Below are 24,653 nucleotides of genomic sequence, written 5' to 3'. Positions count from 1 at the left end.
AATGAGTTTTTCATATTCTTTCCTAAGGTATTGATAAAGTAGGCTAGGTACAAAGGAAGAACCCACTAAACGGGGAGATGTACACAAAGGGATCCTGGGGAACACCGCTGTATCTGAATCCCATTAACTCCCTGTGAGGCAGGCATATTACGCTCTCCTCTCATTTAATGGTTAAGAAATGGAGGCTCGGAAGAATCAGAGACATGCAAATGTACAGAGTTCTTTTGGTAGACAGAACCAAAACCCAAATCATCAGACTCTTACTCCAGTGTAAGGAGACTGATCTCCTTGAGGATCAGTCTTGAGGGCAATGACTGTGTCTTGCCATCATTCCTGTATCATCTTTTCTTACGTCAGTACTTGGCACTCAGTAAATATAAATTTTTTTGTAAAATTGAGGAATGAATGTGTGCCTCTGAGCTCCCATGTTTTCTGGTGTTCGAGAATTTTTAGATCAAGATGATTGTTCTCTAATTCCTGTGTTTCCACGAAGAGGGTACCCCCTACTCCACTTTCATTTGGGGAGTGCTAAAGAGTACATTTCTACTCCTTCTTTTCACTCTTTAACTATTCTTCTCCAAGCACTGGGAACTGCTGATCTGATGATGAGAGTCTGATAACCCCTTGCCACAATTTATCAATAGGTTGGCTGCTATTCCTCTAAAACAGTAAGTAAGTGGAATCTCATTTCTGTCTCCTGCACTACTTGCATAACAGACAAGTAAGAAGTGCCAAGGCTTGCTCTCAGCTTTCTCATTCCATGCGTGAGGCAGTCCTGGCCCTATGTTGTAAAAGGATGCCAGTCACCCGTCTCTTAACATTGGTCTCTGGCATTCTGTTTCCAACAGCAACTGAATTTATGAGGCAAACCACAGTCCTCCATGTACTTGGCTGCTAAGTAATTCCTGGGGAGGGAGATGCCATTAAGACCTAATTCTCCCTTCAGGTGAGGGAAGAAAATCTGGATTTTGGATTTGTTAGGTGGAGATTCCTACATTGGCTTCTGGTCCCAAATAAGGTCTCGATTCCAGCTTTTCCAAAGACTCTGGGAAACACTGTGCTTTTATTTATAAGGATGACAGCTTGACTCTTATTTAGCTTCTTTGGTGTATTCTCTACTACAAAAAGCCCAGCAAGGAGGATAGTTGATTGATTGAGATGATGGATTGCCACACAATATTTATGCGATGACTAGTGAGAGTACATCTCTAACTTAATAGACATGCCATAAATATACCACATTGAAGCTGCAGTTTTTTATTCTATATCTGTTATCATTTCATCCTTTCTTTTCTTTTCTTTTTTTTTTTTTTTTGAGACAGAGTCTCGCTCTGTTGCCCAGGCTGGAGTGCAGTGGCACTCTGCACCCTCTGCCTCTTGGGTTCAAGTGATTCTCCTGCCTCACCCGCTTGAGTAGCTGGGACTACAGGTGCCTGCCACCATGCCTGGCTAATTTTTTGTATTTTTAGTAGAGATAGGGTTTCACCGTGTTAGCCAGGATGGTCTCGATCTCCTGACCTCATAATCTGCCTGCCTCGGCCTCTCAAAGTGCTGGGATTACAGGCGTGAGTCACTGCACCCAGCCATCATTTCATCCTTTCAAAACATCATTCTATATTTTAAAAACTGCATTTTAAACTATCATAATCCCATATCTAAAATTTTAGGTAACCTCCAGAGACTTCTGGTGTAATATTAATTTTTAAATTTCTGCATAAAAAGCACCTCTCCCATTATTAGACCCGATCCTGTGCTTCTCAGTGATTTCCTCTACACAGTAATTACTCAAAACTATAAAACATATACTGTGTTTAGGAACTTTACTCATTGAACAAGAATGAAAGCATGGGGCCAGCAAAAGACAATCTTATGAGTAATGCTGGAAATTCAGCAACAATTTAATGTTTACATGCTACCACTCACATTTTTTCAAGGATTCTTGTAAATAAAGTAAACACAAAGACCTGAGCTAAGCAGCAATGAATTGATCAGTTTGCTTGTGGTAAAACTAGATAGAAGTATACTTCTATCCCCCAACCTGATGTAGATGACTAGTATTTAAAATCAAAGTCACTTCAGAGAGAGATGCATCCCTTGCAAGAGGAGAGAGGTCATGCCACCAGTGAGAAAATGAAGAGGTGTAAGAACAAAGGAAAGAGAGAGAAGGGGAAAGAAGAAAAGAGAGAGGAGGAAAAGAAGCAAGTGTCCTTCCTTTTTAAGTCCCCACTGGTTTTGGGGACATTGAGTGTCAGATTCTCTCTGTTTCTCCAATGAAAGGGGTTATGCTCTCCCTGGAGAAAAATCCAGTGATTGGTTTTCATGATGAAATGGAAGGCTTTCCTCTTACACTCTTTCTTCAGGGAGAAGACTAGAAGTATCCATAAGTGGAAAAGTATTTGCTCCTACCAGAGGCAAGGGATAGATACTAAAGCAGATACAGGTCTAGGAGAAACTCTTCTTTCAATAGCAAGGCTATAAAATATCACATCCACCACAAATCCTGGGATTCTCACAGGAATTTTCCCACGTAATGCATAGTTAGATATTTCTTAGTTGCTCCTATCTTGGTCTTGCCATTTCACTTATTTCGCCAACTCCATGAAATAACGTCTGATGTCTCTTTTTTCCCCAAACACCTGAGCTTTCACTGTACTATGATTATCGTAGGTGCTTAGGACATGTTTTTGACAGATTGAATACAAATATTTCCCCTGACGGGCACCGAATGAGACAGTATTTGTGAGATGGCTGTGGGAACAGTAATCCTCTATTGTGCTCCATAACATAGATGCAATGTTGTACAGCTGTTTAAGATTCTTGAGTTTGAATTCATTTTACTGGGGACAGAAAATGAGTCTAGCGAGCAGGTATTTGCTGAAATAACTTCGCATGTTGTCCTAATAAGGTTTGCAAATGAAGTAGAAAAAAAGTAATGGGCCGGGCGCGGTGGCTCAAGCCTGTAATCCCAGCACTTTGGGAGGCCGAGACGGGCGGATCACGAGTTCAGGAGATCGAGACCATCCTGGCTAACACGGTGAAACCCCGTCTCTACTAAAATACAAAAAAAATTAGCCGGGCGAGGTGGCGGGCGCCTGTACTCCCAGCTACTCGGGAGGCTGAGGCAGGAGAATGGCGTGAACCCAGGAGGCAGGGCTTGCAGTGAACTGACGCCCGCCCACTCCCCACCAGGGCAAAAAAGCCCAGACCCCGCCAAAAAAAAAAAAAAAAAAAAAAAAAGAAAAAAAGTAATGGAAGGCGAACCCCTTCCTTCTGTTTTTAACAGCTTTATTGTGATATGATGCCGAGCAATTCATCCATTAAAAGTGAACAATTTAAAAGTTTCTAGTATACTACAGAGTTGTGCAGTGATTGCCATAATCAATTTCAGAATACTTCATCACCCTGAAATAATTTTTGTATCATTAGCAGTGACTCCATTCCCTGGCTTCATCCCCTAACCCACCAATCCTTGGCAACTACTCATCTACTTCCTTTCTTTATATATTTGCCTACTCTGAACATTTCATATCTCTAGAATCATGCAATTATGTACATTTTCATGACTTCTTTCACTTATCAAAATCTTTTCAATGTTCATCCATGTTGGAGCATGTATCAGCACTTCTTTCCTTTATATGGCTGAATAATATTCCATTGTATGCATATACCACTTTTTATGTTTCCATTCATCAGATGATGGACATTTGGATTGTGTCTACCTTTTGCCATTATGAATAATGTTTCTATGAACATTTGTACAGTTTTCTGTGGATAAATATTTTCATTTCTCTTGAGTATATACCTAGCAGTGCAATTACTGAATCAAAATGGTAACACTAAGTTTAGCATTTTTAGGAACTGTCAGACTATTTTCCAAAAGAGCTGCGTCATTTGCATTTTCATCAGCAATGTGTAAAGGGTTCCAATCCTAATTCATCAATACTTGTTATTGCCTTACTTCTTGATTTTAGTCATCCTAATGGATATGATGTGCTCAATGTGGTTTTGATTTGCATTTCTCTAATAACTCATTATTTTGAGTATTTTTAATATAATTTTGGCCACTTGTTTATCTTCTTAGAATAAATGTCTATTCGAATCCTCTGTCCACTTTGAAATTGAATTGTCTTTTTATTATTAAGCTGTAATAGTTCTTTAAATATTCTGGATACAAGTCTCTTATCAGGTAGATAATTTGAAAATATTTTCTCCCATTCTGTGATTTGTTTGTTCACTTTCTTGATGGTATTCATTGAAGTACAAAAGTTTTAAATTCATTCTTTCTCCATTAAATATGAGATAAGCTTTGGGTTTTTATGGATACCTATATCAGATTAAGCAAGTTCCCTTCCATTACTAGTTTGTTGAGAGTTATTTTGTTGTCATAAAAGGATGTTAGAGTTTGTCAAATGCTCTTTCTGTGTCTATTGAGATGATCATGTGGTTTTTGACCTTAATTCTATTGATGGTATATTATATTAATTGATTTTCAAATGTTAAACCACTCTTGCATTTATAAAATAAACCTCATTTGTTTATTGAATTTGGCTTGCTAGTATTTTTTGAGAATTTTTACACTTAAGTTCATTGAGATACTAACCTGTAGTTTTCCTTCTTTGTGATGTTTTTGTCTGGTTTTAGTATCAGGGTAATACTTATCTCATAGAATTATTTGGGAAGTGTTCATTACTCTTTCCTTTAAATCTCGAATACAATAACTGTTCCTCCCTCTCACATCTTGCCAGGTAACCTCCTTCATTTTATTTATAAATTACAACACATCTAAACTTCCTCATCAGTCAGTATTTAGGAAAGTGCCTACATGATTTGAATCAATTTATTCTCATCACTAAATAGTACTTATAATGCTTCCATATGATTTAAATCAATTTAGTTTCTCATTAGAGGAGCCAGGTGGGAGATAGAAAAGACAGTATGGGTTACAGACACACAGCTGTTAAGCACAGGGAGGAAAGAAATACCTGGAGGATATTTATCCTCCAAAAAAACAGAGAGATAGTGTCTTAGACTAAACTCTCGGATTGCTCTGATGGTAGTGGTGGTGATGATGATGATGACGATGATGATGATTTTATTGTACTCTAGGGAGTCTTAAAATGTAATCTTCCAAATGTGACATTTTTCTCCTTCTCTCTAGTTTTTTCTCTCCCACCTTCTCTCCTTTCTTTCTTCCAAACTAAATTTGTTTCTAGCTTGAGGTAAATTCAGTGGAGAAAACCCACTGATGCCTTAAAAACAGTATAAGCAAGTCAGTAGCAAAAGTAATGTTATATTTCTAGCCTAACGCATATTTCCCACTTAGCATAGTACAAACACTGGGGGACTGAAGAGTTATCATCATCATCAACAACAACAGCAATCACATAATAACCTATCTGATTCTAGGTGAATCAACATCTTCATGTCCCTCTCACAATACTAGACAATACAATACTTAACATTTTAAATATTATAAAATTACATTATTTTAATTCTTAAATGTTTGATACACGTCAATATTTCTTTTTAAAAAATCAAGTTAAACAGGTATTTACTCAGTACTCACATGCTCTGGGTTTTGAGGAATTACAGAGAGGGAGGTTCAGATACATTCTATTTTGAGGAGTTTACAGTCTCACTGGGTGAAGGTATATATTCAAGCAATACTTAAATAAGAATTCAAGATACTTTGAAGGCACTTTAAAATAGGAAATTTGGTATCTGTGTCCCTACCCACTATGTTCAAGGTACTGCATAAAATTCAGGGGTAAAACTACAAGAGCTCAGGGAAATACATAAATGTGAAAGTTCATGTAAGGGAAATGATTCTAGAACCCAGAAAGGTGAAAACGATTTAAATTAATAATGAAATGGGAGACATTTAGTGAAAAGTTCAATTAGAAGATTAATTAGCAATAGTTTTCACTTCCATTTCGAACAAAGCAACCAATTTTAAAAATTTCAACTACTGTGGTCTCCTTTGAATTACATATAAATGAATTCATGTTCTAATCTTTCCTTTTCCATGGAGGGGTCATTGTAAAATACGTCTTACCTTGAGCCAATTTTGTATGCCCATAAATAACCCATGTACACTTTTGAATATTAAAAATTTTGATGGTTTTCCTTGTTCCGAAGTGTAAACATACATTCATATAATAGCTTCCTTTTAAAGTTATGAAATAAATTGTCTTGGAGCTCTCTAAAAAGAGCTTTTGGCATCATGATGACCCAGGACTGAAGGTCTGGTCAGCACAGATAATTTAAGCAAAACTTCTCAATATCAAATTTTTGTGCATGCATTTATTTGAGGGAAAAAGGTACATCTTGTCTCTGTTTTGTAACTTAATTTCCTTCCCTTCAAATCTATCCTGTCAATGGAGAGAGATAGTTTAGAAGGAAAGAAGTGGCCAAAATGCAACTCTGAAGTATTCTTATTTTGAGCACAAAGATGAGTACAATGTGTACAAACTTTTTTTCAGCTTGACTAGTTTCTTGAATATTAAAAGAGAAAGAAAAGAAAAAATTACTTGTGATAGTATCTTGGTTCAGGTACAGAGGTGTCTATAGGGGGAGATGATCTGTTCATTCATTCATTCATTCATTCACTCATTTTTTTCTTTTTGTTTTTTCGAGACAAGATCTCCCTCTGTCACCCAGGTTGGAGTGCAGTGGCACAATCTCAGTTCACTGCAGCCTCAACCTCCCTGGCTCAAGTGATCCTCTCACCTCTGCCTCCCAAGTAGTTGGGACTCTAGGCATGCATAACCATGCCAGACTTTCTTGTATTTTTTGTAGAGATGGAATTTTGAAATGTTGCCTAGGCTGGTCTCAAACTCCTGGGCCCAAGCGATCTGGCTGCCTTGGCCTCCCAAGGTGCTGGGATTACACGTGTAAGTCACCATGCCTGGCCCATTCATTCATTATTTAATTCAATATATGTTTATTGAATGTATACTATGTGTCAGGCACAGTTCTAGGCATTAAGAATACAGCAATAATCAAGACAGAGCAAGTCCCTGCCCTCATGGGACTTACATTCTAGTGAAAAAGACAAAGTATAAATAAGATAAATAAGCACAGTATTTAATATGTTATATATTGATGAATTTTGAAACTGAAGCAGAACAGAGGGGTTAGAAGCATCTGGGGTATGCGTGGTGGATTTTTGATAGGGCAGCCAAGAAAGGTCTCACCATGAAGATCACTTTTATAAGATGGCCTGAAAGAAGGGAGGAAGCTGGCTGTAATGTCTTCAGAAGAAGCATATTCCTGATAGAGAAAACCTCAAGGGCAAAGGCACTGAGGCAGGAGCCTGCCTCAAATGTTCAAGGAGCGGCCCAAAGCCAGTGTGGCTGGAGTGGACTGAAAGAAGGGGGGATTGATAGGAGATGAGCTCAGAGAGATAATGGTGAGGGGCAGACGGAGCCTTGTAAATCACAGCAAGAACCTTCGATTTTGCATGGAGTAAGATGGGAGGCCATTAGATAAGATCAACTTGGTCGCTATCATGAGAATAGAAGGCAGGGATAAAAGTGATGAAGAGTCAGTGCCAGTTAGGATAACCCAGGCATTATAGATGTGTTATCTAAAGCTGTGTCTCTAGGCATTTAGTGCAGAGGTTGGCAAACTAGAGTCGGTGGTCCAAAACCAGCTTGTGGACTGTTTTGGAAATAAATTTTATTGGAACATGGTCACACTCATTCATTTACCTATTGCCTATGGCTGCTTTCCCCCTACAATAGCAGAGTTGAGCAGTTGTGACATAGACCATATGCCTAGTGAAGTTGAAAATATTTAGTATCTGGCTCTTCACAGAAAAAGTTTGCCCACCTCTGACTTAGAATGTCCTGGAAAGAGGATTATAGTAGTAAAACTATCTCCTATGTGCAAAATAGCACAGGAGCAAACCATTACAATTGTGTACAAACTTTGCAGAAGGTAAAGAGGATTATTTCTGGGTTCTAGTAAATGGTTCAGTATGAAAATATGATTAGTTTTTAATAAGAGATAATGAATATCATTCATACGTTCACTCAATATTCTTTGAAAACATTTAGCAATGTTTTCATTTCAAAGTTTAATGTGCTAGAGAGGTATCAAATACATAAACCCTTAGTAAGTATAAATTACAAAAGCTCTAAATGCTGTGAAGAAAAGGCTTAGAGTTCAATGGTGAGAAAACAAGGAAAATAGTTTACATTAGAGGAGGCCAATGGAAATGCCATTTGAGTTAAGACGTGAAGTGGTGAGAAGATGGCGAAGAATTATTTCATGCACAAGAAATGATGTGAAAAGGCGGTAAAATAGAGAATTCGAAGTAGAAGAACCAGGAAGAAAATGCAGCCATCACACACACACACACACGCATAAATGAACGAATAGACTTTTGACAGCAATGTGGAAACAGTCATAGAATGCGGCTGGAGATGATGAGTTGTTTGAAAAATACTGGGCTTTGTAGATCATGTGAAGGTGTTTTAATTTTATTGTAAGTCAAAGTCATTGAAGGATATAGGCAAAAACATGGTAGGTTTTACCTGTTATATACCATTCTGGCTGCAGTAAAGAGTATGAATTGAAATGGGCCACTAATTGATGTCCAGGGACTGACTAGTCAAGAGCTGGTTTGCAGTGGCTTAGTAGATGATAATGGTGGCTTAGACTAAGTTTGTGTCTATAGTTTAATTTAGCAAACTTTATTGTTACTATGAACTAAATATTATTCTTGGTTCTATATTGGGAGTAGCAAAGAGAAATGAAAACTCCCTGTGCTTTCAATAAACTAGCTCTGAAGTGTAAGAAAAGTATGCAAATACTTGTTACACGTAGCCTACTATGATAAATTATAAATTCTATATGAATACTTGGAACTAGTGGAGCCCAAAGGAAGGAAATTTTCTATTAGCTTGATTGGTGAGGAAATTTAGTTATTACTGTATCCCCAATGTGCACAATACATCGACACATCACACACAGTAAAGGCTTGGGAAATACTGGGATAAAGTCCTTGATCATGTCACTGAACTCTTGTCTAATTGTTTCCAAGCACAGCAATTTCTGCAACTGCATCTCTCAACCTGAGCTCCTTTCTACACTTATTCTTGTTGCTAGCAGTTGGCCTACGGCTTGCCACCAGCCCCTCCTGAGGCCATGATCAGACAGCCTGCCAGGACAACTGTGTCCCCCACTGAGCTAGCAGCTTGCTGGACTCCATTGCTTGTTGCTTGTTGTGTGTTGGGCCCCTGGGGGTCCATCAACTTTCCTCCTATCTGTCAATCTGTGCCTGGCTTCACAGTGTGAAAAGAAGCCAAGAATAAGAAATGAAGATTCCAAATAAAGTTGAAATACTGCACAGAAGTCCAGGATCTCACAAATGTACCCTGTCTTATTCAATTCAGGTTGGATCTCTATGAGAGCTGTGGAGTCCCAGCCATTCCAAGAGTGCCTATACACACTAAAAGTTTAATGAATATTAGTTAAATCAAAAAATAAAAAGCAAGCTGTGGTGAAGTTTCAGTTAGGCTAGTTCACAGCTGTCATTGCACACAGTGAAGACTATTCAAGGATGTTTTCCTGCTGCTAGAGAGAGAGTCTGCCAAGCCTCAGTCTTTTCCTTGCCCTCCAAGCTGGAATCATTTCCACTTGTCTGATCAGTCTCACTCAGCATGAGCCATATTGCAAACTTTACTCACATTCAAGAGATGAAGCCTGGTATTAGGCCATGAGCCATATACTCTGGTTCTTTTGAGGGGTGGGGCAGGATAGAGTACTGATTAAAGAAAAGGGTTTGGAATCTAGATCTTCTCATTTTCTCTTTTTGCACCTCTATATTCAGACTACATGATGTGGGCAGATTTCTTAGCTTCCCTAAAACCCAATTTCTCCATTTATAGAAAGTGAATAGCAAAATCTTCTACCCAGGATAAAATCCTTAGTGTGTATCTTGACATAATACCGGTGTTAGATAAGTGGTAGTTATGGTGAAATCCCTGCGGTGACATTTTTGTATTTTGCACATTTTGGATATAAGGGGATTGGCAGTTTCCCACAGAAGGCTCACTCTCATCATTTCACTAACTTTACAGAAGTGAGACCTTCACTTTTTGGGACACCACTTATAGAGTTATTTTGAATTTACTATATTGTTGTTTATTGAGATATAATTATTACTCATGCAGAAACTTAATCATAAGTCAGTTTAGTAAACAGACAGGAAATGTCAACCTGACATGCTTTCTCCCATCTTTGTTTTTCAAAGTAGGACCATTTTAAATGATATACATCAGCAGAATGCCTGCATTTTGTTCTTTCCACATAGAACACCGTCTGAAACGAACCTGTTTTTAAATCTTGGATGGAGCTACAAGTCTCTAGTGGCCCAGTGGAATTGGTGGGAAGGGATTTTGGAAACGACTGTACCTTGGAACAGAGAAAACTTTTCTCAGTAGAAGGCTGCCTCCTCATGAGGCCAGTAAAATTTCCTGAGATTCTGCAGCCAAATGGTCTTGGTATTATTTTACATTAGTCCAGGGTCCCAGACGCACAACCACTGTGTAGAATGGGCTTTGTTAATCATTATAATAAATAGTGTGAGACTTCTGGTTTTGTGCAAGATGGAAAAGACTCATTTCATTCTCTATCTCCCACTAAATATAATTATAAAACCCTGGCCATAATACAAGAGACAAGAAGAAGAAACTGTGAAAGGAGGAATGAAGAGAGTAGAGAGACTAAGGAGCCAGGGATTTTAACAGCACGGGATGAATGCCTTGTTTTCTTTTTGCCTTCCATACCCCCTAGGCTTGGTACTGGAGAAGCCCATGACTTAGAAATGCCAAAAGGCACAGCCAAAAAGTCCTATTAAAAGTCTGCTCTCCATCACCAAAGGACCAGAAAATAGCTGGTCCAGCAGGATACCAATATTTTTGACAATAGTCACCCTATTCCAGCCAAACACCATGAAAAAAAACATGCCTGCCTCTATTCCCCTCTGCTGCTGGAGAAGGTTGAGCAGGGAGCCTGGACTTCTAATTCCACCCATGGCAAGAGAGCACACAGCTTTCAGAATCCCCTGTAGCCAGGATGGTGTCAGCAGACTGTAGGGGAAACCTGGACTCCCCTACTTCCACCTCAAGCTATGTTTTTCCCTCTGCCAATTAGTTAGAAGGGGAGGATTTTGGAGAGGAGGAAGCTGGAGAAAGGGTTTCTTTAAACCTTTATATGGGCCGATGCTTAGTAACCCTTACATGAAATTGATTAGAATTCACACTGTAAAACGTTTGAGAAGAGTTACAGTATAGAATACTGCCCAAGCTATGGATTGGCCTCTGATTAGCCCCCACACAAAGCAGACCCAAAAACACTGCAAAGGCTGTGAAAACTGAGTTGTCATTGGAACCACAGCCCCAAAAGGCACACCAGAACCTCCATGATGAGTCTATAGAGGGACTCAGCTAAAAGAAAACTAGGATCTATAACATGGTCTTATAACATGGTGCTCCAAATGTCCAGTTACTATTACTATTGGGGTGAGCACTGAACTCTCCAATGGCCATCAATCAATTCTCAGTCTGCCCCTCACCCTCCAGCTCTTGCCCATGAATTGGGATTTTGTCTCCCTTTCCCTGCCTAGAACTCAAAGTCGTGATTCCAACTCAAGCATCATGTGCATTGACTAATGCCTCTAGCAGAGACAGCTGATTCTGCTCCACATGGCCTCTGCAATGAATGGACTCTAGTGAATGGATCAGCTGATATAAATATGATATTACCCCATTGTGGGGGTCCTTCTGAACATAATGCCCAAAGGAGCCTGAGAGCTAAGTCAGTTTCCCTCATGCCACTCTTTGTCAATCTATTCTGGGTTGGAAGTCACCACCTCTCACTAACGCATCTTATTGAGATTTCATCATGGTTTCTACCAATGTTTTCTTAAGGAATGTCATGGTTTTTAGCAGAAATGACAAATGTAAGTCACCAAATCTTTTGGTTGTATCTAATTATGCCCTGACTATAAATTCAGCTGCCTAGGGCCCATATCATTCCTACTAACTACAATTATGAAATATTCATTTTAATAAGATTCTTCCTTGAGAGTAAATGTAAAACTGTAGGTGGCTAATGATCCATCTGAAGAGATTACAATATGGAATAATGAAATAATAATAATGATGTAAATAGAAAAGACATAATGGTTTGCTCATTTAAAAAGCCTCTCAGGAATATTGCATAAATGAAATATCAAACTACTTAACAGGTTACCAGGTATACAGTGGGTAATAATATATATTTACTAAAATTAAAACCACAAATTATGTTTTGAAAGATTTGTTCACACTAATATATGGGCTTAATGCTACTTTAGTCAGGATGGTCAAAAGAAATCTAGAAATGAGCTGTAATCCTGAGATAAAAGTTATTATTGTAGTTTGAGGTAGTTTAAATACCAGAGAGAATACACATCAAACACCTAGAGACTATAGATTCTGCAAAGTCATGCCAGCTCTCCAATCTCTGAGAAATATTAGGTTAAATCTTTTCTTCATATGATATGTTGTAGATTAGTATATAAATACCAAATGCTAACCTAAAATGGAGAAATTGAAAGGTTTTGCTCACATGATATCATCATAAACCACTAAGAATGCAATGCACATTTTCTTAATATATTTAAAGTAGAGACAAAAGTTATATGCTCAAAACATTATTAATATTGAATAAAAATTTGAAGATTTTAATTTTTCTAGTATTAAGATGCAGTACTTTCTTTGATTTTGATGTCAGGGTTTTAAAACTAGCTAAGAAAATAATTACTATAAGGCATATGACAAATATTTTTGTTACCCTCAATTGTCTAATGATGATTCAATAGCTTATAGTTCAAACTCAATCACTATGCCATTTTTGTTCTTTATTATTTCATGTCTTGGATTCCTTGAAACGAGCCAGTGACACTATCTCCCCGCTTTTTTACAGATGAATAAACAAGCACTAACAATGAACTGACTGGGCCAAGAGGTTAACAGTGGCAATATAGATGAGTAACTGAACTCCGTAAACCTTAACCCTGCTAGGTTCTGGTGTCGGCTGCCTTGTAGCACTGGCAGGCATTGCATTTATCACATCAGAACCACAAATACACACTATTCCTCAGAATATAAGTAGTGGGCCATCTCTCCACATGGGAAACACAGCTATTGTAATGGGAGGATCTGGCTCAGTATCTCCTCCAAGAAAAAATGATCTACTTCCTTCTGGTCAAATGGGAAAGAAGCAGTTACTTAACTTTTTTGACCTTCAATTTTTGTATCTGGAATTTTACATTAAACGGTTTGTAAGATCTTACCTAGTATTGACTTCTCTGATCTACTCCTTCGAGTAGAGGGACCTATTGAGATCTTGACAGCGAGGCTACAGGAGTAGCTAAAAAGTCAGGGTGAGGTCAAGCGAATTGCACAGACACATGTTGACATGTATTGCATAGGCTTGGATGCACATACACAGGCCATGTGGAGACATACAGACTCATTCCAAATTTTAGTCAGGCACTTATAACTTGGTTGCGACGTGGAGTTATATACTCTTTTTCGTTTCAAGGAGCTATTCTCCTTCTGTGTTAATCAAATTTTTATTTATTTTTCAGCTACCTCTTTATCTTTCCCTCAAAGCATGTATTCGGTTTGAAACTAAGTCCTGGAAGCTAAGTAGAACAAAGCAAACTGAATAGCACCTGGTTTTCTGATCCCAAATATTTGTAACATCTTTTCTTTAGGACAGGCTATTCCATGATCACCTCAGAAAACAATAAACAAATAAAACCAGAGGCACGCGATTCATTTCTGGCATTCTTTGGATTAGAAACATCTGGATTGTCAGTGACAAGCTCACTCTGCCACATCAACAATCACTGTGTTTAAAGACTTCAGTGGAAGAACAACGCTAGCCATTTTCTCCTCCCACTCTAAATCCTACACTATCAACCAACTGCAGATAGAACTCAGACATCTCAATCTCATTCATTTCTTTCTTCATTGGTCTGATTTCCTTCTGCAATCCATTTCATTCTTCTATCTCTTCCCAATTTTGTTTTTGTCTTTCTCTTCTTTCTTTCAGTCTTTCTTTTTTCCTTTTTGTGAGACAGGGTCTTGCTCTGTTGCCCAGGCTGGAGTGCAGTGGTGTGATCATAGCTCACTGTATCCTTGACTTCCTGGCTCAAGTGGTCCTTCTCTCTTGGCCTCTTGAGTAGCTAGGACTACCACACCCTGGATAATTTTTTTATTTTTATTTTTTTGTAGGGACAGGGTATCACTATATTGCCCAGGCTGGTTGCAAACTTCTGGCCTCAGATGCTCCTTCTGCCTCGGCCTCCAAAATGTTGGGATTACAGGCATGAGCCACCATACCTGGTCTTATTTTTTCTTTCTTTTGGCTTCTTTTAGATTTTCTTGACAAAGTCCATCCTTCCTTTTTTCCTTTCTTCCTCACTCCCTTCTGACCTTCTCTTCTAATTCTTGACATTACAACATTATACATCATAGCCCTTGGCTATGGTTTGGCATGAGAAATGTCAGGGTCGGTATCTAAAGTTTATATCTTCAATGTTTTGGGGAGGAATTTGTAATAACTTGCTATTAAATTTATATAAATGTGTTTCTTTTCAGCTGTTTTTAGGAGGTCATTAATAACTGATTAACGTTTATAAAATCTGACCAAAAGCAGTGAGTTTAGTAGGAGATAATCAGGATCTTGGCACTACCACCATTGCTCTTCATTGGATGTGTAAAGCACTTCTTTCCCCTCTAGGACTTTCCTGGTTGTAGACATTGATATAATGTCATCTTCCTTAATTAGCTAATATTTTGGTGTTTTGTTTTTATCATTTATTCCCTTTATGATATAATGGACCAGCAGAAGAGACACTGTTTACCTCTTGCTTCACCTACTCAAGGTGTCCATTGCCGTATTGAGCTACTCAAAACACCTCCACAGGATGGAGAATTCATTAGTTTAGTTCAAACCTGTGTCTGTTAGCCCTCTGTAACTTGAACAAACACAGCACAGAGGGAAGCCATATTATGTTGTATATTTCTGTTCATAAAAGCAGAGTCTTATTTCTCATTTGAGTGTTTATTTTTTTCCTATCTTCCCCTAAATAATGGAATCACCTTGATAAAACCGTTTAGAAACAGTTTTCCAGTCTAAGCTAATTTTTTCTTGCTATACATTGCCATATAAATAATAAAAAGAATGTGTTAGAAAAATACATTCTTTCAGTTCTGCTAGAAACTCTTTTGGTTCTTTAAATCATGATAGCCCTTGTAAGCTACTGACTCCTTGTGAGTCTACATTTTTTTTACTCTCTGGTATGGCATCATTTATAGCCCTCCCTCCTGAATCTTAGTATCCACTCTCTAAATATCCATCATTCCAAGAGACGTGTAGTCTCCTCTCTTGGTAAGATATAACCATATGATTTTAAGATATTAAGGGGTTTTGAAAAGCAATAACACCCTCATTGAGACTTTGGATAGAAGAATATGTTCTAAATATTTTTAGTTAAAATCTACGCCTTCTCCTTCTCCTCACTATTTTATTCACGGTGCAGTGTGTCGGGCACTGTTTTAGGCACCAGACATATAGGAGAGAACAAAATTGTCAAAGCACATCTTCTTAGTGAAGCTCATTACCTAATAGAGAAGACAAATATCCAACATCATCAACAACAACAGCAAGTATCTGTATATAAAAATAAAGCCAAAGAATGATTAGTGCTTGTGGTCGTCACTTGCTTACTGTTCTTGGATCCATTCCCAGTTTTTCCCCTGGAAAATATATTCCCGAAGGTTCCTTGCACTCTGGTCCCCAGCTAGCTTTGGACAGGTTATGTCCAGTTGGACAGGTTATGACATTTTGAGTAGGAGAATTCTGTAAAACTGGACTCTGCCAATGCATTACAAGACTTTTGGTATCCTTGACCACTGCGTCCCCCAAACCTAAATATCAAAGGGAAGAACTAACAGGAGACTGGAGAGCAAGGGGAGAAAAAAAATCCAGAGTATTTATTTTCTCTTCTTCCTTTTTCAGGCAGTGTATCCTACAATGGCTGCATCTCTTCTAGATAAGCCACCTATCTTCTCTAAGTAAGCCACTATGTAAATCTACCACTCCCTACCCAAGGGCAGCTCTTGTGCTCTGGTGAGGCTGTCTCACTTTCTCCCTCAAGCACTAAAGTTTTAGCAATTTCCTATTTGTTTCTAATCTCTATGCTGCTTCTTCCAACTCCTTTATTACTATTTCTTTACATCACAACTCTTCTTTTGGGTCATTTACTGTGGATTCTTTTTCCATATAGGACTTTGTGTGACACAGTGCAATGAAGTTGGAGGAAGAGAGTAAAGGATGATGTCCAGGTTTTGAGCCTTGGCAACCCCATGGGCAGTGATGACATTGACTGAGTTGGTAAAGACTTTATGAGGAATAGTCATGGAAAGGGCTCTGAGGATGGCAGGAACCAATAATTTTATTTTGCATATGTTAAATTTGAGATGCCCAGTAGAGTAGACATCTAAATTCTGATGTCAAGTAGGCATTTAAACATGTATTTCCAGAGTCCCAGGGAGAAGACTGGGCTAGAGATGAATTCTAGGAATCATTAATGTATAGACAGCTGGGAGACTGGATGAGATCTAGAGGGTAAATGTCAAAGAGACCCTTGGACTAAACCTTGGAGCAATTCAATATTTAGAAGGTTGATAGTGGAGGAGGATTCAATGAAATAGACTGAGAAGCAACATCCAGGGAGGTAGAAAAATAACTGGAAAAATGTGGCAACAAGAAGTCAAGTGACACAAGTGTTTCAAGTGGAGGGCATGATCAATTGTGTCAAATGTTGCTCTGAGGCTGATAAAGAAGAGAATGGAGAATTGATTATTTGATTAGAGTTATTAGCCACTGCCCTGCAGCATCTGTGACGATGGTAGTGGGGTTTTGCTCAAGGGACAAAAGGCAGCAGATCTGGAAAACCAAAGCAGAAAACAAATCCTTCACTCAACTAGACAATAGACACCTTCTTGATCTAGAAAAAGAAGCAATTCCCACTCCCAATCCATCCCCCACCAAATCCCATCCCAATGGAGAATAAGTTTCTGAAATTAGAAAAACTTACGATACCTTGTCCTGTAATTCTGGGCCAGAAGTTCTCAGTTGGACAGGTTATGACATTTTGAGTAGGAGAATTCTGTAAAACCGGACTCTGCCAATGCATTACAAGACTTTTGGTATCCTTGACCATTGCGTCCCCTAAACCTAAATGCCAAAATAGTTACACTTGCTTTTTAATGCTCTCCTCTCTACATGCTTTTCATTGTTACCAACCATATTTCCATTTCCTCAGTTTCACTATTACTTTCCTTCACACCTTCTTTGAATGTTTTCTTTTTCAGGCATTTAATAATTCAAATGAATAAGAATTAGTGACATTATTATTGGGATCAATAATTGATGAACTGTAACAATAGCAGGGAGATAATATAAGGTAAAATAAACCCTTCATCTTGTCAAATAATGTAATTCATTGAACCATACATTAAAAAAATATTATCTGCAAGGCTTTGTTCCAAGAACAGCACAGAGTGCAAAATGGGAAATTTTGGTGACTTGAATTTCAGTGGAAATGCTGAGCAACTCCTATTTCTCCCTCCTCTTCCTCTGAATAATCTTTAAAATGTTCTTTTTAGTCTAGCTTGTCTATCTTTTGCCTTGCTTCCCCATATGATTGCTCAAGATGAGAGTAAGAATCTCTCTTAAAGTCATCTTAGACAGTCATCTCTAGTTCTGAGTGACCAGTACTGCTAAAAGCTAATTTATCCCCAATTTTACAGTTTGGATTTGTTAAAAACTTGAGTTTCTGTCATTCTGTTTGGGTGCTGGGTCCAGTCCTGGCCCTACCTCATATTGGTTGTGTCACTTTGTGCCAGGCACTTAGCTTTCTATGCTTCAGTTTTCTTCATCTGTAAAATGGGAATTCAACAGTAGTACTAATCTCATAGTGTTTTCATGAGGATTAAATAATATTCTGTTTATAATGACAGTATCCCAATGGGGAGCACTATAAAATGAGGTTCATGGAATATCACTTTGCACACCAAGAAAAAGTCATATTTATTTCCTCTAATGAGGACAAGTATCTCACACTATTTAACTTCTTTCGATTTGGGTGACTTGCAATCCCAATCCTCATTTCCAGAAACTGAAACAATGTGTTTCTCTTTTATGTCATAACTTATTTTTTCACTCTGGTAAAAAATCAGAGAAAGAAAATGATTGAATTTTGAGTAAAGGTTTTGCACTTTCGGGGCAAACTAGTGCTTGATGAGATAAAGTATTGATTCACAATGGGGAAAATAGTATATATTCTGGGTTAGATTGGAGTAGGTAAAAGTAGAAGTTGAAACCCCTTTGAAAAGCACTATCACTGTAAGTAGTGGGGTCAGTGAACAAAAACAAACAGAGCCCAAATTATTTTCTAACCGCTTCTCATTTCGAGGCTCCAGTTATTTCAAAGAAAAAGTCTATGAGCGGAGATGCTGGAACTGAAGAATGCTGGAGGAGGCTGATGCTGCAGAGGTTGTTAAAATGTAGATTCTAATGTCCCTTTTCTAGACATTTTTCTGTAGATTGAGTTGGAGTTCAGAAACTTGCTCTTTTAACAAGCATCTAGGCAATTCTGATGCAGGTTTTCTCTGAGGTAGATATTGGCAAACTCTGTATCCAGACTGCTGGACTCTATTTCTGAATATATGTGATGCACAAGTGCTAACATAATAGTGATTTTTTTTTCTCTCATGTTTGTTATTGTTAAATGATCTGGCTATGCCATACCAAAAATATGAATAACAGCGGGAAAATTTAGTTAATTTACAAAATACATTCAAATATCCTTATGTTTAGTATTATGGTACACAAAATATCTGCATGGATGATAGAATCTTTTTGTTTTCTTTACCAGTATGTTTTGTGTTTGTTTTAGCAGACATTTAAGTGTTTTCTTACTGTCATTGTGACAATTAACTTCATGTGTCAACTTGACTGTTGTTCTGGGCATGTCTGTGAGGGTGATTCTGGATGAGACTTGCATTTGAATTAGTATACTGAGTACAGCAGATTGCTCTCCTCAATGTGGATGGGCCTTATCCAATCCGGTAGAGGTGAGAGTAAAACAAAAGGCAAGGGAAGGGAGAATCTGCTGTCTCTGACTGAATGTTTTTGAGCTTGGACATCATTTTCTCCTATACTTGGACTTCAACTTACACCATCATCCCTCCTAGGTATTCATCTTCCAGAAGACATACTATGGGACCTCTCAGTCTCCAGGATCATGTGAGAAGTTCTTTATAGTTAATCTTTCTCTCTCTAATTAGTATTAATATGTTATTATAATTAAAATATAGAAAAAGATTTTTATATATAATAGAGTCTATGTATGTATGTATGTATCTATCTATCTATCTATATTTGTACCATCTCCTATTGGTTCTTTTCTTCTGGAGAACCTTGATTAATACAGTCAAGTAAATCAATAAAGAAAGAAGAAATAAAAGAGCGAGTACCGTGTAAATCAGTCAAAAGGGAGCATGAAAATGATCTATTATTTATCATAATGTTCTTTCTCCTCTCCTCTTTCATCAACTTTTTCAAATTTCTCCAAAGCTACTTCCTGAAACTTTATTAGAATTCATTTCAAAGTTGGGGCAATAAAATATGTCTGCCTGAGGTAGTGATTAACCATCCATGTTGAAAGGTCTACAGTGGTAATTCCATGGAAAAGAAACCTAATTAAATGTCACAGGCTTTTTACTACTTCTGTGCTTTAAAAAGTAAAGCCATAAAGAGGGTTGCCTCAGGCTCTCCAAAATGCTTGTCAATATGGATTGTAAAAGCTGATGTTAAATCTTTAAGCACTTATTTATTTAAGAAAATGACATATTTATTTTGTCAGCATTTTTTTACATTGCAAGGTATGTTGATTTATGTATTAGGTTTATATTGTAATATTAACCATTATTGAGGCATAGTCAGAATTCAAGTTTATGACAAAGTATAAGAAAATTCTTTATGGCGATCACTTCAAGATGCTGACAATTCCTGGGTAGAGAGAAAAATTATTGGTTGGCATTGAAAGTCCTAAGCATCTTTCACAGATTAATGGTGGTTACATCAGCTCTGAAGAAAATGGTGGAAAGTTCCAAAAGGCTCTCAGGTGGTAGAAGAGACTCACAGAATATAGAAGACAGATTTTTTTTTTTTTTGCATATAAGAAAACTGAAGCTGAGAAAGAGTGAAAACTAAAAGACACACCTGGAAGTTAGTTTCTTTGTAATGCTATTTTATTTGTAATACATTTGATAATAAATTACAGTTCTTGACATTTATAATTACCATCCTTATTATAAACATAGACTAGGACTTTTTGCATTGCCTCAGCATTGCCCCTTACTGGGACAAAGAAGCACAAAGTACCTGAGAACACCCCTAACTTCATAAAATCAGTAACAAAGGCTGAAAGAAACCATTGAGTGTCTCAGTGCAAAAGAGAAAGTGAGGAATTTTGGGGGAGTGAGGGTGGACTGGGTGGTGATACTCTAAGAATCCTTTACGCACACTGCTGAAAGATTTCTGAGCTGCAGAATCTGAATCCTGTTTCAGTGTTATCACCCAGTGGATGGTGAGAGGTTTCTTGACAGAGTGTGGTGTGTGTGCATGCCCTGAAGCTGTGAGTGTGAACAAAGACTGACGGCTGCTTCTGGTCTGCCAGTCCCAGAAAGTGCTGAAGGCTGCTAGAGGACCTGACATCAGCAGAGTGAGAAGGGACTGTGTAGTGTGGCTCAGGATAAGAGGATGCTGATATTCTCCTCTGGGTCCCTGTGGCTCTCTCAGTAGATGGGAAAGGACCTTAGCAGTCTGTCTAGTTTCAGTGAAGGAGCAGAAATGTTAATGGAGGAGGCAGGACACAAATTGCCTAGATGGAAACTGGCCAAATGAGGTTATACCCCACCCCAGAATCCAAGCATTGGTACTGCTGACCCTCTTTGAGGGAATCCTCAGCAAACCACTCCTGTCATCCAGGCGAAGACTACCACAACTGCTGAGGCTTCCAGCAGCAGGATGGACCATTTTGAGCCAGAGCAAGAAAAGGCTCTCTCCCCACCACCTACAAATAAGCAGTTGATTAGGAAGATCTGCCCCTCTTATCTCCATTCCCAATTATGAAAGAGCTAGACCTAGAAGATGGGGCAGAAACAGGCAGCCCTGAACCAAACTTTCTTTCCCACCCCCAGTTCACACACACACATACACACACACACAAACACACACACACACATACACTCTAAGGTGTTAGAACCGGAGGAATATAACATGCCTCCTCCTACAAGGCTAGTTGATAATGGCTAATGGGCCAGGAAATTGATGACTTATTGTGAAACAGGGTGAATTGTAATAACTAAAAAGTTTTTCACCTAAAGTTATAGAATCTGTCCAAAATGTTAAAGTTGAGTTGGAGAAAATAATTAGAGAAAAATAAAACAACTTTACATTTACAACTTCCTGGGGTGGTACTTCTCAGTTATTCTTTTAAAGAAATTCTCTGGTTTAATAAGATCTTCATTTAAATAAAATCAAGTTGTTTATTTGTCTTTTAGAGATTCATTCTCTAAACTACAACTATAATATAAAGTAACATATAGTGGATAACTGTATCTAAAACATGATTATATTTTTCAAAATTTAATTCATATCTTTTTTCCAATAATACTACTTTTGGGCAAAGCAAAATCTGATTATATTTTTGTATCTAAAACATAGTTATATTTTTCAAAATTTAATTTATATTTTTTTCAATAACACTACTTTTGGGCAAAACAACCACTATGTTTTGAAAGAATCAGAGTAAAAGAATCAGTCATTCCTTTCAAAATTCCTATGCCACAAAGAAGGTAAGTAAATTGCTCAAGGTCATGTTTTAAACTGGTTTAGAACTGAAAGCATCATCAGTCACCCTACACAGTCTAAATAACAAAAGTCAGGTTGATGAAAATGCATGATCAGTGAAATGGACAATGGCTCTCACATATACAAAACATGTGTGTTACTAAACAGGTAGATGCTCAAAAACACAAACACACTATAAACCACCTCATGCTAGTCTTGAAATGTTTTCTTTACTATTCCTTCTTTAAGTATCCCATAACCCTTTTAGCTCATGAACCATCTTGAAGAAAACACTTGATTCTACTATGCACATACTTTTATAAATTTCCTCAAACTCAAATAAATTGAGACATTCACTGGAGAAAAAAGGATTGAAATCTTACAATTGCCAAATGAATGTACAGTATGTATGTCTCTTATGTAGAGTTACTGGAAGTTCAAAATATTTCTGGGGATTTCATCATACTTTCTTGAAGATAGACATACCTGCAGTTGATTTCTATCCTGATAGTGCTAAAGACCCTCATAGAAAAAAAATCCCAGTAGCAAGATGTTGGATCATATAGTTGTAACCATGAAAAAGTGTACAAGAAATAGAAAAATTTAAACTGCAGTTGAGCAGAATTTCATCTCCAGGCATAACGTCAAACTTAAGTTGGTGAAGCAGTAGAGCCTAGAGGTGGTTGGGGGATGGATGGGTCTAGGAAGATGATTTGCCAAGAGGAGAGGGGAGAAATCAGTAGAAGAAAGAGCTTCTAAGTACATGTTTTCTATCTTACACTCAACACAGATGTTATATTTTCCACACAAAATCCTAGGAATTTTTTTATACCTCCAATAGCAGCTGCAGAGGGCATTCACAGACATTTGGACCTAAAAAATTTCATGTTTGCACTAGAAAGCCACCCTTTCTGAATTTTCATTTTGTGCATATTAGTGTATTTCTAAGGAGAACAAGAACAGCTAAATCAATAGAAATGCTATTGGTAAAGTAAATGTAGTAAAGATAGAATGCCTGTGTATTTTAAAGATCCAACCTGAAATTGAGTTCTTTGCAATTAGTCTATTAACTCTAAACTAGGAAAAAAAATCCAGATCAACCTGGGGAAATAAAATGGTGTGGGATCTTGGAGTAAGAGGCAAGAACCAGGACAATCAAGTACCAAAAAAGTTGAGTAAGAAATAAGTCAGATATTGACCTATGCCATTTTTGCTAGGATATTATGGATAATTAAAAGAAAAGGATTGGTAATGTTAGAATATTTGCACAATATTTGTAGTTGGCTAGCTATAGACATATTTAGCTATTCCAGATGCTATGGTGGTCATTCATTACTGTAGATTCAATTCTTTTCAGTGGACTTTTTCCCTTATAAAATTCTAAGTGGAAAAAAAATCACTTCAAATACTATGGAAGAGACTTAGTTTTCTCCCAGTATATCATTCCCTCTTCTACAATAACAGAACTCCAGTTTTTATCTTGGTACAACGCTAAAATGGTTACATAGGTTAACTTTGAAATTTTCATGTACTCTAACTGCTAGGTGTAATCACATGACTAAATTCTGGGCAATGAGATGTAAGAGAAAATGATATGTTCAGCTTCTGAGTCCTGGATAAAGAAGGTTGGATCCTATTTTCTCCCATCTGCTGGCTGGAATACGGATGAGGTGTGAGCCATAGTGAACTAGTTAGATTAGACCAAACCCCTAGTGATAGCCAAGCAATGAGGTTGAAGGGATCTAGGAGTTTAGCTCTGTGAAGACAGTATAATTGTCTGGGACTGCTTGAATTTGGGCTTCTTATACCCAAATTATTTACTTGAGAGAGAAATAAGCTTTGATCATAAGCACCATTATTTTGGGTTCTTTTAGAGACATTGAACCCAAACTCACATTCAACTAAAATAGGTATTCAATCATTCAACAAATTGAATTGGTATTTTAAGCCTGTCATATATCAGTCTCTGTTCTAATGATGAATTTGATGGAAAACAAAACATACCGGATCCCTGCTCTTAACAGAGTGAAGGGCTTCAGAAAATAATAAAAATAAAACAATATATAAGATAATTTCATAATAATAAATGCTATAAACAAAATATAGTAATTAGACAGTGAGCCATTGATTATGTAAGGAGAGAACTTTCAATCAGTTGATTATGGACAGCCTCTTTGAGGAGCTGACAATTAGGAAATCAGAATGACAAGAAGGAGTTTAAATATCTAAAGATATGAAAGAAGAGAGTTCTAGCAGAGAGACTGGTTTTTACCAAAGCCCCAGGCCATGAGTGTGCTTAGAGAGAGGAGAAAATTATAAATAAAAGGAAGTGTCAGATCATGTAGGATATTGTAATCAGGATAAGAAGTTTGCATTTTGTGTAATCGCAGAAGACGACTATTAAAAGGCTTTAAACAGGGCAGTGTTAGGCTGTGATTTTTAATTTTTCCAAAAGACATTCTGTTGTCGAAGCAGGATATATGTCTGACAAAAACAATGCTGGGTTTTCACCAAAACATGTTTTTTTTTCCTCCTGGCAGACAGAAAGGCTATGTTGTTGAGTTTGCCTTGCAATTAGGTAGAGTCATGGGATTGACTTCTGGCCAATGGAATGTGGGTGGAAATGAGAGAGGCCACTATAGGACCTGAACCCTACAACTCCT

At 37.7% G+C, this 24,653-nt stretch overlaps 1 long non-coding RNA gene across 3 annotated transcripts in view; it reads left to right on the top strand.

Moving 5' to 3' along the window:
* LOC116272830 overlaps nt 1–19,407 on the top strand; it is a 97,993-nt gene extending 78,586 nt beyond the window's left edge. For all 3 annotated transcript variants that reach the window (XR_004181385.1, XR_004181386.1, XR_004181387.1), the window contains one exon: nt 19,329–19,407. This is a non-coding gene — a long non-coding RNA (uncharacterized LOC116272830). The remainder of the gene's footprint in view (nt 1–19,328) is intronic.
* Nucleotides 19,408–24,653: the final 5,246 nt, after the last annotated feature.

Source organism: Papio anubis, unplaced genomic scaffold, assembly GCF_008728515.1.
Source record: "Papio anubis isolate 15944 unplaced genomic scaffold, Panubis1.0 scaffold218, whole genome shotgun sequence".
Classification (NCBI taxonomy): Eukaryota; Metazoa; Chordata; class Mammalia; order Primates; family Cercopithecidae; genus Papio; species Papio anubis.
The sequence above is the reverse complement of the archived record's forward strand: the minus strand, read 5'-3'. Positions and strand labels throughout refer to the sequence as shown.